Here is a 13,162-nt window from a genome sequence, read left to right as displayed (position 1 = left end):
ATTACAGCATAAACAGATGTGTTGGGCGGTGAGTGACAAGTACAGAGCTGTTCATAGATGTCATGTTTTAATTTGATCTATAACAGGATCAAGAAAAAAGAACAACCTGACCATGAAGTCAGTAAATGTAATTTCCATCATATACTCATGCGTGTGTGTATGTGTATAGTTGGTATCTTGATAAGAATGTTGGGCTTACTGTGTCAAGTATACTAAGCAACATTACAACAAATGTCTTTTTTTTTTTTCAAGACAAAACCAAACATTACTCATTGGAGAAATGAGTTTAAACTTAATAATAAATCTCTATTATTGATTGAATCCAATAACATTTTAAAAGTAGTTTCTTTTATTGACAAATTTGATTTGTAAATGTTTGGTTGCCCTCTATTTTCTTTTCTTTTATTATTTCTAAATAATATTCAATAAACCCCTTATTTCTATGAAATTTCATCTTAGGTGCATGTCCACTGTGAGAGACATAATCAAAAAAAAAGAAAAAAAAAGAAAAAAACGTTCTCCCACTTAGAAATCATGGAGGGGTCTGAAATTTTCATCTTAGGTGCATGTCCACTGTGGAGACATAATCAAAAAAAAAAAAAAATCTAGAAATCACAATGATTTTTTTAAATAATTTATTTGTAAGTTACTGTTGCAAATAAGTATTTGAACACCTGTGAAAATCATTGTTAATATTTGGTACAGTAGCCTTTGTTTGCAATTACAGAGGTCAAACGTTTCCTGTAGTTTCTCACCAGGTTTGCACACACTGCAGCAGGGAATTTTGGTCCACTTCTCCACACAGATCTTCTCTAGATCAGCCAGGTTACTGGGCTGTCGCTGAGAAACACAGAGTTTGAGCTCCCTCCAAAGATTTTCTATTGGGTTTAGGTCTGGAGACTGGCTAGGCCACTCCAGAACCTTGATGCTTCTTACGGAGCCACTCCTTGGCTATCCTGGCTGTGTGCTTCGGGTCACTGTCATGTTGGAAGACCCATCCATGACCCATCTTCAATGCTCTAACTGAGGGAAGGAGGTTGTTCCCCAAAATCTCGCAATACATGGCCCCGGTCATCCTCTCCTTAATACAGTAGAGTCGTCCTGTCCCATGTGCAGAAAAACACCCCCAAGCATGATGCTTCCACCCCCATGCTTCACAGTAGGGACGGTGTTTTTGGGATGTACTCAGCATTCTTCTTCCTCCAAACACAGTGAGTGGAATTAAGACCAAAAAGTTCTACTTTGGTCTCATCTGACCACATAACTTCCTCCCATGACTCCTCTGGATCATCCAAATGGTCATGGGCAAACTTAAGATGGGCCTGGACGTGTGCTGATTTAAGCAGGGGAACCTTCCGTGCCATGCATGATTATAACCATGACGTCTTAGTGTATTACCCACAGTAACCTTGGAAACAGTGGTGCCAGTTCTCTTCAGGTCATTGACCAGCTCCTCCCGTGCAGTTCTAGGCTGATTCCTCACCTTTCTTAGGATCATTGATATGCCACGAGGTGGGATCTTGCATGGAGCCCCAGTCCGAGATTGACAGTCATGTTTAGCTTCTTCCATTTTCTAATAATTGCTCCAACAGTTGATCTTTTTTCACCAATCTGCTTGGCAATTGCCCGTAGCCCTTTCCAGCCTTGTGGAGGTCTACAATTTTGTCTCTGGTGTCTTTGGACAGCTCTTTGGTCTTAGCCATGTTAGTAGTTGGAGTCTTACTGATTGTGTGGTGTGGACAGGTGTCTTTATGCAGCTAACGACCTCAAATATTTGCTTCTAATTTGGAATAATAAGTGGAGTGAGGTGGACATTTTAGAGGCGGACTAACAGGTCTTTGAGTGCCAGAATTTCTGCTGATTGGCAGGTGTTGAAATACTTATTTGCAGCAGTAACATGCAAATAAGTTATAAAAAAATACATTGTGATTTCCAGATTTTTTTTTTTTTTTTGGATTATGTCCCTCACAGTGGACATGCACCTAAGATGAAAATTTCAGACCCCTCCATGATTTCTAAGTGGGAGAACTTGCAAAATCTGTCTGAATACTTAGATACTGTAGATGATGACTGGAGTAAAGTTTTAAGCAGAAACAAGGTGATAATCGCTTAACGCCGTTGTGTCTGGCTGACTTCCGCGTCAGAGAGGAGGGCTGTCAATCAAACCTTGATCTCCAAAGACGACCAATCACAGCGGAGCCAGTGCCAACCTGGTTCCCTCCCCCATAGTGCCAAAAGTTTCGAGCAAGCGAGAGAGCAGGAATTGCCTGCGCCGAGCAGAAATCAACTTTGAGCAGGCGGGAGGCATGCTGGTCTTCATGTACAGCACCTTTGCGTGCGTGCAGTGATAATTTACAGGCGGGTAGTGACAATTTGCGCGTGCGTAGTTAGTATCTACGTGTGAATGCATTTCTTACGCAAGTGTGGTTTTGACACTGATCTGACACCACAGACTTTGCTGTGGGACTCGACATGTTCAAGTCCACAGTCTGTCCGCTCCAAGCATTTTATTACATATCTGCGATAATATTTCTTTCTGTCTGGTTAACTGTACTAAGAGGCCATCAAAGAAGTCAGTGCACCGGTATTTCTGTTGAGTAGCATTTCAGCATTACTTAATTTTTATCTTTGGACTATAACCCCAATTCCAATGAAGTTGGGACGTTGTGTAAATGTAAATTAAAACAGAATACAATGATTTACAAATCCTCTTCAATATATTTAATTGAATACACCACAAAGAAAAGATATTATGTTCAAATTGATAAACGTTTTTGTTTTTGTGCAAATATTTGCTCATTTTGAAATGGATGCCTACAACACGTTTCAAAAAAGCTGGGACCGCGGTATTTATAATCCAATACGACTTATGTACCAAAAAAAAAACAAAAAAAAAAACACATTAAAATAATTAAATAACTATTATATAGGGCTTTCTCAGGAATCAAAGCACTAAAAAATAAACTAATAATAAAAGAATAAATGCCAATAATAAAAAGTACACTTCACCAACCACAGAAAAACCCAATTTAAAGACCTCCAGTGCGACATATACAGTGTGGAAAATAAGTATTTGAACACCCTGTGATTTTGCAAGTTCTCCCACTTAGAAATCATGGAGGGGTCTGAAATTTTCATCTTAGGTGCATGTCCACTGTGAGAGACATAACCTAAAAAAAAAAAAAAAATCCAGAAATCACAATGTATCAGTTTTTAATATTTTTTTTGCATGTTACTGCTGCAAATAAGTATTTCAACACCTGCCAATCAGCGGAAATTCTGGCACGCAAAGACCTGTTAGTCCGCCTCTAAAAATTCCACCTCCACTCCACTTATTCCAAATTAGAAGCACCTATTTGAGGTCGTTAGCTGCATAAAGACACCTGTCCACCCCACACAATCAGTAAGACTCCATCTAATAACATGGCTAAGACCAAAGAGCTGTCCAAAGACACCAGAGACAAAACTGTAGACCTCCACAAGGCTGGAAAGGGCTACGGGGCAATTGCCAAGCAGCTTGGTGAAAAAAGATCAACTGTTGGAGCAATTATTAGAAAATAGAAGAAGCTAAACATGACTGTCAATCTCCCTCGGACTGGGGCTCCATGCAAGATCCCACCTCATGGCGTATCAATAGTCCTAAGAAAGGTGAGGAATCAGCCCAGAACTGCACGGGAGGAGCTCGTCAATGACCTGAAGAGAACTGGCACCACTGTTTCCAAGGTTACTGTGGGTGGTATACACTAAGACGTCAGGGTTAAAATCATACATGGCACAGAAGGTTCCCCTACTTAAATCAGCACACGTCCAGGCCCATCTTAAGTTTGCCCATGACCATTTGGAAGATCCAGAGGAGTCATGGGAGAAAGTTATGTGGTCAGATGAGACCAAAATGAACTTTTGGTCTTAAATCCACTCGCCGTGTTTGGAGGAAGAAGAATGCTGAGTACATCCCAAAAACACCGTCCCTACTGTGAAGCATGGGGTGGAAGCATCATGCTTTGGGGTGTTTTTCTGCACATGGGACAGGACAACTGCACTGTATTAAGGAGAGGATGACCGGGGCCATGTATTGCGAAATTTTGGGGAACAATATCCTTCCCTCAGTTAGAGCATTGAAGATGGGTCGTGGATGGGTCTTCCAACATGACAATGACCCGAAGCACACAGCCAGGATAGCCAAGGAGTGGCTCCGTAAGAAGCATATCAATGTTCTGGAGTGGCCTAGCCAGTCTCCAGACCTAAACCCAATAGCAAATCTTTGGAGGGAGCTCAAACTCCGTGTTTCTCAGTGACAGCCCAGTCTGATCTAGAGAAGATCTGTATGGAGAAGTGGACCAAATTTCCTGCTGCAGTGTGTGCAAACCTGGTGAGAAACTACAGGAAACTTTTGACCTCTGTAATTGCAAACAAAGGCTATTGTACCAAATATTAACATTGATTTTCACAGGTGTTCAAATACTTATTTGCAGCAGTAACATACAAATAAATTATTTTAAAAATCACATTGTGATTTCTGGATTTTTTTTATTTTTTTTATTACGTCTCTCACAGTGGACATGCACCTAAGATGAAAATTTCAGACCCCTCCATGATTTGTTTCTGTGTAGGCTCTCAGTTGTCCAGGTGGTTTCCATAGTAGAGAAGCTTGAATCTTCGACTGGACTGGGTTGCTTGACGTGAGGACGTTTCGCTTCAAATTGCAGAAGCTTCCTCAGCTAAAATTCTTGCTCTGGAAGTCTGACTTCTGTCTGACTCTTGTAGAGAAGAATAAAACAGAAGCCAACAAAGCTGGAGTTTTAAACCTAACCAGACCCCTCCTACTGAGAGGCAGACTGCTATAGGCTAGTGACTAAACAATAGCTCTAATTAGCAACTATTGTGCTGTAGTTAGCACACCTAATAGCAGGACAGCTGTCCCTCTAATGATGGGATGGATGCCTTTCTGATGGCTCCCTTGATGACGTGAATGACTCATTACCATGAACAAAAGACTGAAACTCCTTTGACCTGAGTACCCCATTGTAAACAGGGGATAAAGCGTGTCTTAGACCCCCTCCCCGATTAAGGCTGGGTTTCAAACGTTTCACAAAGAATGCCTCCTTGACCCCTCTCTCAAACCATTTCTTCTCTCTGGCTAATATTTTAACTTCCTTGTCCTCAAACGTGTGGTTAGTGTCTTTAAGGTGGAGGTGAACCGCAGACTGAGGTCCACTGGCGCCCTCTCTGCGGTGCTGGTATAGCCTTTTGTGTAAAGGTTGCTTCATTTCACCTATGTAGTGTTCGTTTCCTGATCTGATAGATACACTACATTGCTCTGTTTGTAACTAGGGATCATGTCCTTAGGGTAAACTAATTTCTGTCTCAAGGTGTTAACCGGTTTAAAATAAACTGGGATTTTGTGCTGTCTGAAGATCCTCTGTAGTTTTTCCCCTACTCCTGCTAAATAAGGGAGAGACACTCCTCTTCTTCTTGTCTCCGTCTCCTGTCTATCTGGTCTCTGTTCTCTGGAACTTCTGCACTTTGTCCAGGATCATCGTGGGTACCCACATACTGTGAGGGCTTTCCGGACACGTTGTTGTTCTTTAGCCCTTCCCTCTGCAGTTGTGGGCACCTGTAGGGCTCTGTGTTGAAGCGTCCTGATCACCCCGAGCTTGTGTTCAAGGGGGTGGTTTGAGCCGAAGAGCAGATATTGGTCAGTGTGAGTTGGTTTTCTGTAAACCCCTGTCTGGAGCTGCCTGTTCTCTCCAATGTAACATCACAGTCCAGGAAGGCTAAATGGTTGTTTCTGGCATCCTCACATGTGAAATTGATATTGGCGTCCACCGAGTTGATGTGTTCTGTAAAGTCCTCAACTTGCTGTTGCTTGATTTTGACCCATGTGTCATCAACATATCTGAACCAGTGACTGGGAGAGATGCCTGTGAAAGACGTCAAGGCTGTCTTCTCCACTCGCTCCATGTACAGTTTGGCCACAATGGGGGATACCGGAGACCCCATCGCACAACCATGAATCTGCCTGTAGTAATTCCCCCTAAACAGGAAATACGTGGTGTTGAGACAGATCTCCAAGAGTTGGCAGATGTGGTCTGGTGTGAGTTTGGTCCTTTCACGTAGAGACACATCCTCCAGCAGTCTCTGCCTCACAGCTGAGACGGCCTCAGCAGTGGGGATGCAGGTGAACAATGATGTCACATCAAATGACACCATAGTTCATCTGCCTCCAGCTGTAGGTCCTTGATCTTGTTCACAAAATCTTGTGTGTTCTCCACATGGTGGTCTGAGTTACCCACTAGAGGAGCCAAAAGTTCCCCACTAGAGGAGTGGGTAACTCAGACCACCATGTGGAGAACACACAAGATTTTGTGAACAAGATCAAGGACCTACAGCTGGAGGCAGATGAAACTATGGTGTCATTTGATGTGACATCATTGTTCACCTGCATCCCCACTGCAGAGACTGCTGGAGGATGTGTCTCTACTTGAAAGGATCAAACTCACACCAGACCACATCGCAGAAGTCCCAGAGAACAAAGAGACCAGATAGACAGGAGACGGAGACAAGAAGAAGAGGAGTGTCTCTCCCTTATTTAGCAGGAGTAGGGGAAAAAACTACAGAGGATCTTCAGACAGCACAAAATCCCAGTTTACTTTAAACCGGTTAACACCTTGAGACAGAAATTAGTTCACCCTAAGGACATGATCCCTAGTTACAAACAGAGCAATGTAGTGTATTCTATCAGATGTCAGGAAAACTGTAACGAACACTACATAGGTGAAACGAAGCAACCTTTACACAAAAGGCTATACCAGCACCGCAGAGAGGGCGCCAGTGGACCTCAGTCTGCGGTTCACCTCCACCTTAAAGACACTAACCACACGTTTGAGGACAAGGAAGTTAAAATATTAGCCAGAGAGAAGAAATGGTTTGAGAGAGGGGTCAAGGAGGCATTCTTTGTGAAACGTTTGAAACCCAGCCTTAACCGGGGAGGGGTCTGAGACACACTTTACCCTGTTACAATGGGGTACTCAGGTCAAAGGAGTTTCAGTCTTTTGTTCATGGTAATGAGTCATTCACGTCATCAAGGGAGCCATCAGAAAGGCATCCATCCCATCATTAGAGGGACAGCTGTCCTGCTATTAGGTGTGCTAACTACAGCACAATAGTTGCTAATTAGAGCTACTGTTTAGTCATTAGCCTATAGCAGTCTGCCGCTCAGTAGGAGGGGTCTGGTTAGGTTTAAAACTCTAGCTTTTGTTGGCTTCTGTTTTATTCTTCTCTACAAGAGTCAGACAGAAGTCAGACTTCCAGAGCAAGAATTTTAGCAGAGGAAGCTTCTGCAATTTGAAGCGAAACGTCCTCGCGTCAAGCAACCCAGTCCAGTCGAAGATTCAAGCTTCTCTACCCTCCATGATTTCTAAGTGGGAGAACTTGCAAAATCGCATTGTGTTCAAATACTTGTTTTCCTCACTGTATATGGGTTTTTCCTCTACAAGAGGCATTTTTTAACAAGTGTGACTTATGCTACGGAAAATATGGTAATCCAAACACTTTTAGGCCACAGCTTTTATATGAGGGAATGATCAGATGAGCACAAATTCACATTTTCATTGGATTCATAATATACTGAACAGGATGTGCCATCCAAAAATTCAGAGTTTTCACACAGAGAACAAAAGGAATTTCTAAGTATAAATGACGTTTAACATACATTTGACAGACGATAATCACAAAGGAAGAATTTCACTGATCTTTAGATGGTCAGAAAGCTTGATGAGTCGATACGTCCACTTTGTTTACATCACTCATAAACAACATGTTATCATTTGTTTGCCTCCAGATTTAAATGGCACATAATGAGGACAAACTGATTAAAATCTGTTGAAACTTGATACACCGGTACAAACTCAAGAAAAAATGCTTGCACTCGATGCTCGAGAGCTAAATGTATTACTCTTTGTAAAGCTTGTGGCACAAGGTTGCTAGGTAAGTAACGTGATTGAAATGACGAACTGTAACTCAAAGTATTTGATTTTTTGGGATTTAAAGGTGTTATTCCACCTTGAGTCATGTATACAATCTTGAAAAATGCTTCAATGCTTACGAACTGTTTGCTTTCCTCTTTGTGAACCTAGCTAACGTGACTGTGACGATGATCAACTGTAACATGGACTGTGTCCCAGTTCGAGGACTGCATCCTTCGCATCCTACCTTCTATGAAGATCTGGCCTTCAAAGACAACAGAGGCCAAACCAACCATTCTGAAATGAGAGTCCAGTAGATGTAGTATTTTATGATTGCTTCATTATCTTTTCTTGCTCTTACATCATGTCGCCTAGCAATGACAGCTGCATGCGACAAGTTAGTGTAGTTGGTGTACCCTGTAGTTTGTAATTTTTTCAGTACTTATTTAGACTTTACTTATAAACATTACTCATTTGCATTATAGATATGGAGCCAGAAATAGTCTTTTTTTAATTTACTAACCATTCTGTATTAGCAGTCAGTCTGCAGTGTATAAGCCTGAACCCGTCAGACCTCAGCAGCTACATAATGGGGCCGTTATTTTCTTTAATCCGAATAGCAAATCGGGTGCATTTTAAAGCATTATAGTAACTTCTTGAATCATTTTTGTCACTCTTGAACACACTTGGTATACGTAGTAGTTACGCCTATCATCGGCACCATATTTAAAATCGGGATCAAGTTTAAGAAAAGTTTAAACATTTGATCTCAATTCTCGAAATTTGTTGATAGTGCACAGTAACATCTGGGTATTTGCAGTCTTAAGAGCTTCAATCATGTTTGAACTTTTTTCAACCTAGTAATTACAGCTTGAAATTCGCTTGATTGTGCTCCATCGGGGTTAATAATTCAGGGAGCATCCCTGATGAACTCTACCATGCCATAGTGACCAAATCTTTCTCTGTTAATTCATATCAGTGCAGTTTTACCCTGCAAATGGCAGAGTCCTCCCCATTTGTCTCATTAACACCCATGAATCAGGGCCATGAGGCACGGTAGGACCATGTAGTACTACAACGCTTCCCGATTATGGCAGCCTATATAAGGCAGGATGCTGACAGGCGCCTTTACACAGAGTTTGAAAGACGGCACATTGCCACATTTGTTGCAGTTTGCCACATTTGTTGCAATTTTTGTTCAAAGTTGAACAGTACGATCATGTCTGTTCAAAGGTGCAAGGGTAGAGGAGGATATCCTTCCAGTTGCTATGGGGGGGATTAAGCTGTTTCATCCTGTTTTAGCACTTTTTTGGATTGTGGGCAATTGTAGTAGAACTGCGCCCTGTGGAATAGCCCTGTAAGCAGAGTGGGTCCTGGTTAGTACTTGGATGAGAGACCTTTTTGGAAAACCGAAGTCAGGGAGTGTGTTTTTTTCCAGATAACACTGGAGCAGTGTCAGGAAGGCATCCAGTGTGAAACTTGTGCCATTTCCCATAGCGGATCTGTGCTGGACCCACTGTGGAGAGCATGAACGAACGGGAACAGCCGAAAGACTGTTTTGTCTTTTAAAGACAAATAAATAAATAAATCGTGCAATGTCTCTTGGGATTGTTTGGATACACCTGCTGTACCCTTTGTTTTGTGGGAAAGAAGGCTGTATTCATCAGCTGCATTGAAGACGCATCCAGAATAGTTTCCCCACTGTGACGTACGCAGTCTACAATGCAGCCTTCGAAGGATGCAGCCCCTGAATTGAGACACAGCAAAAAAAAAAAAAAAAGATTCATTGTCAATTGTATTAATCAATGTTGATTCACGATTAAATCTTTTAAACGCCTTCACTCGATGTGAGCCACTCGTACAGCTGGCAGCACCTGCTTACTCGGTAGACCACGTGACTTTCCGGGAGGGTATAGGAATTTCATCCTCTTTTGGCATTTTGTTCCCCTATGTCATAATCCCAGTCCCTGGCCCTCTCAGAGACGGAGACAGATTTGAATCCTAAACCCTCATCCCGCCCACGGATGCATAAATTCGTCAAAGTGTTGGAAACTTATCACTTTTCACCGGGTCAATACGGACTCGGTCATGGAGCGCCCGTCATCAATCGAGGTATCAATATGGAAATACCACTGTGACCCAGACATTAATCAATAGCCTCCTCGGGGAGGAGAAGGAGGTGCAGGGGGGGAGACGGATCGGCCCGCAGTCCGGCTCGGACAGTCCGTATTGATAAGAGCATTTCCACCTGTAGCGGGCGGAGAGAGACGGAGCCGATCTGAATTCAATAACCGCCACAGCTGCGAGCTGCGGGCCCACAAAGACACGGCTGAGCGGAGCTACGTGCCTCGACTCCCCATCACACCTCCTCCTCCTCCTCCTCACAACTTTCTGCTCCGCTTCTTACTTTAAAACCACCTCACGCCTCCGGAGCGGAAGCGCCTAGCAACAACGACTTCAAATTAACTTCTCGCTCTCGCTCCCTTTTAATGGTCTTTATTCCGCCTCCGCCTTCCTCCGCGCGATCTCTGGAGTTTAGTCAAACCTGTTTCTTTCTCCAACTTCCAACTGTGAGAGGAAAAGTGATGTTCCACATCAATGGGAACGTCTTCAAATCGGGATTAAGCGGAAAAAAACTCGCCTCCGAAATCCAAATCCGAGCCGATCAATGAGGTGCGCGCGTGCGACACACAAGCCGACGCAGCAGCTCTGCGGGGCAAGGGGGACCCCTAGCGGCTGGCCCCCTGGAAGTGCAAAGCAGTCCTAATAACATTCTATGATGATAATAATAATAATAATAATAAATCACAAAAATTACATGTAGTCTATGCAAAACAAATCGATATAACAGAAGATCCATGTTAGGCAAAATTAAAGTTTTGCTCTTCATTTTGTTTGTACTAAAACAAATAACTGACATAATTAAGGAAGAATCAACCAAATATACTTTGTCTCCGTATGAAAATGTTTCTTCGGTAAAGTGCTGCAGAACAACGCAAAGTAACAGAGACAACAGATGAATGCAACACAGCTAAAATCACTGATAAAATAATAAAACTGGGTATAAAACCTGCTGTAGAACAGCATAAAAAGACTGATCCAATAGGAATAGTTGTGCTAGGCCAAAAGACCGACTGCCATTTATTTATTTATTTTCACTTTTATGAATAATGTTATGAATAAACTATTTGTCACCCTTTTTTGGGGGGGGTGGGGGGTTGAAGTAATCAAACACTGCATTTTCCCCATAATAAAACAGTGTTAAAATATGATCAATTGGAAACTCTTGTGGAAATTCTATTGCGCCTGCATTAATGGTAAATGCCCACTAGGTGGAAATATTGCTCCAATTCACGAACCTTGAGACAATGATCAACCTGTTGCTTACAGTACTACATGATGAAATTACAAATATGTCAGAATGTACTGGTGTAGAAGAATGGCAAATTATTATTATTATTTGCATATTCACAGCAGAAAGATGAGTTTGTGTTCATGTCTTGCGTAAGTCTCATCACGTTGTGATTGGCAGAGCTCAGACTGATGAATGCTTTTTGAAGGACACCTTCTAATCTTGTTTGTGATGAAGTATTATAAAGAAGCACCCAGGACCGGTATGTATAGGTCATTTTACAATCATATTTCTACCTACAACTTTACATCTCTTACTGGTCAAACCTCAACCAATCAGATAAATTAAGTCTGCTCAACTAATCAGGAGCGACAACCTGACCTGATTTAGCTGATCAATGGTCAGTAGAATCTGAAAATACTGGAAGGTCAAATAGAGCAGCACGTGTATACCTCTGTCAACAATGTAAGAAGTATTACTTGATTTATCCAGTTGTCTCTTGTTGCTTTGACTGAGTTACCTCATGCAAACATTGTCAAGTTTTCACCAACACACCTTGACATTTTACACTGACATAACTGATTCAAGATGACTGAGTCAACATTTTAAAATTTTCTAAACAATGAAGGGAAAATGAATAATCATGTTTCCTGGTTTATTTTACTAGCTATTTACTCCCTACCTGCAAGTAAACTTACTATATTTGGGCTGAGGACAAAATAAGTCATTTGAAGGCATCAATTTCAGCTTTGGATAACATTGATTGACATTTTTCTTTTCTTTTTTTTAACAGTTTATGAACTAAACAACTAACTGAGAAATTGTTATTGATTAATCAATTATGAAAATAATCATTAGCTGCAACCCCACTCCAAATAAATCATTTTATTTGTACAGTGTTTGAAGCAAACAAATCAAAGTGCCTTAAACATTATTTATTTTTACTTAAAAACATTGTCTCTAGGCTGCCAGAAAATTTTAATTTGACTGAAGTTGAGAAAACAAGTTGAGGTAACTTACAAATGATTCAACATGTCTCCTTAGGTTCAGTAAACTTAAAATTTTAAACTGGAAAAAAGAAAACTTAAATTTGCTTCAACTGATAACACTCGAATTATGTTTATCCAAAAAAAAAAAAAAAGAAAAAAAAAGATCAAGTTACATAAAGTTATGGTCTTGTTAATTTAGCTCAATTTAAATGTGTTTCTAATTGAAGTACTTTACTAAATCAGTCCAACAATTTTTTTCCACCCTCAGCATTTGTGATGGGACGCAAGCTCACCCCCCACATTATATTTAATTGGATTCACCAAAATATTAAACTGGACAAAGTGATAATCAAATGTAAACAGGAAAATCCTTCCTCTTTCTCTTATTGTTATATTTATTGGCATTTGTTATATACAGCAGTGAACAGTAGATAAGAACTTAACAAGAAAGTTAATCGCTATGGACACACACCACACACACACACACACACACACACACACACACACACACACACACACACACACACGAGCACTGCTCTTCCAAAATAGAAATGAGTAAAAGCTTCATTTTGCAAAATAGAGCATCATCTAAACTCAACACTGCAGTTTAAAAAAATAAAAAATCCCATTCACGTTAACGATCCCTGTATTTGACTTCCAATCAAAGCCCACAACACTCTCCCCTCATGACTCTTTTAAAAGGTTAGAGTTCAAGGGGTCGTGTGTCCTGTGTGCACGCCGGTCTGCCCTTTTCAATCCCAATCAGCTGCTCTGTTTATTCCTGTGCCAGAATGGAGAGATGCACCACAAAGGTCACGGTCATGGATTTCCTTTGGTTTGACTCAATGAAAAGGTCA

At 41.3% G+C, this 13,162-nt stretch overlaps 1 protein-coding gene across 1 annotated transcript in view; it reads right to left on the bottom strand.

The window, feature by feature from the left end:
* Window positions 1-13,162, bottom strand: part of LOC117508882 (rho GTPase-activating protein 35-like) — a 28,067-nt gene that overhangs the window by 12,939 nt on the left and 1,966 nt on the right. The window lies entirely within an intron of this gene.

Source organism: Thalassophryne amazonica, chromosome 4 (assembly GCF_902500255.1).
Source record: "Thalassophryne amazonica chromosome 4, fThaAma1.1, whole genome shotgun sequence".
In the NCBI taxonomy this organism is placed as follows: domain Eukaryota; kingdom Metazoa; phylum Chordata; class Actinopteri; order Batrachoidiformes; family Batrachoididae; genus Thalassophryne; species Thalassophryne amazonica.
This window is presented reverse-complemented; position numbering and strand designations above follow the sequence as displayed.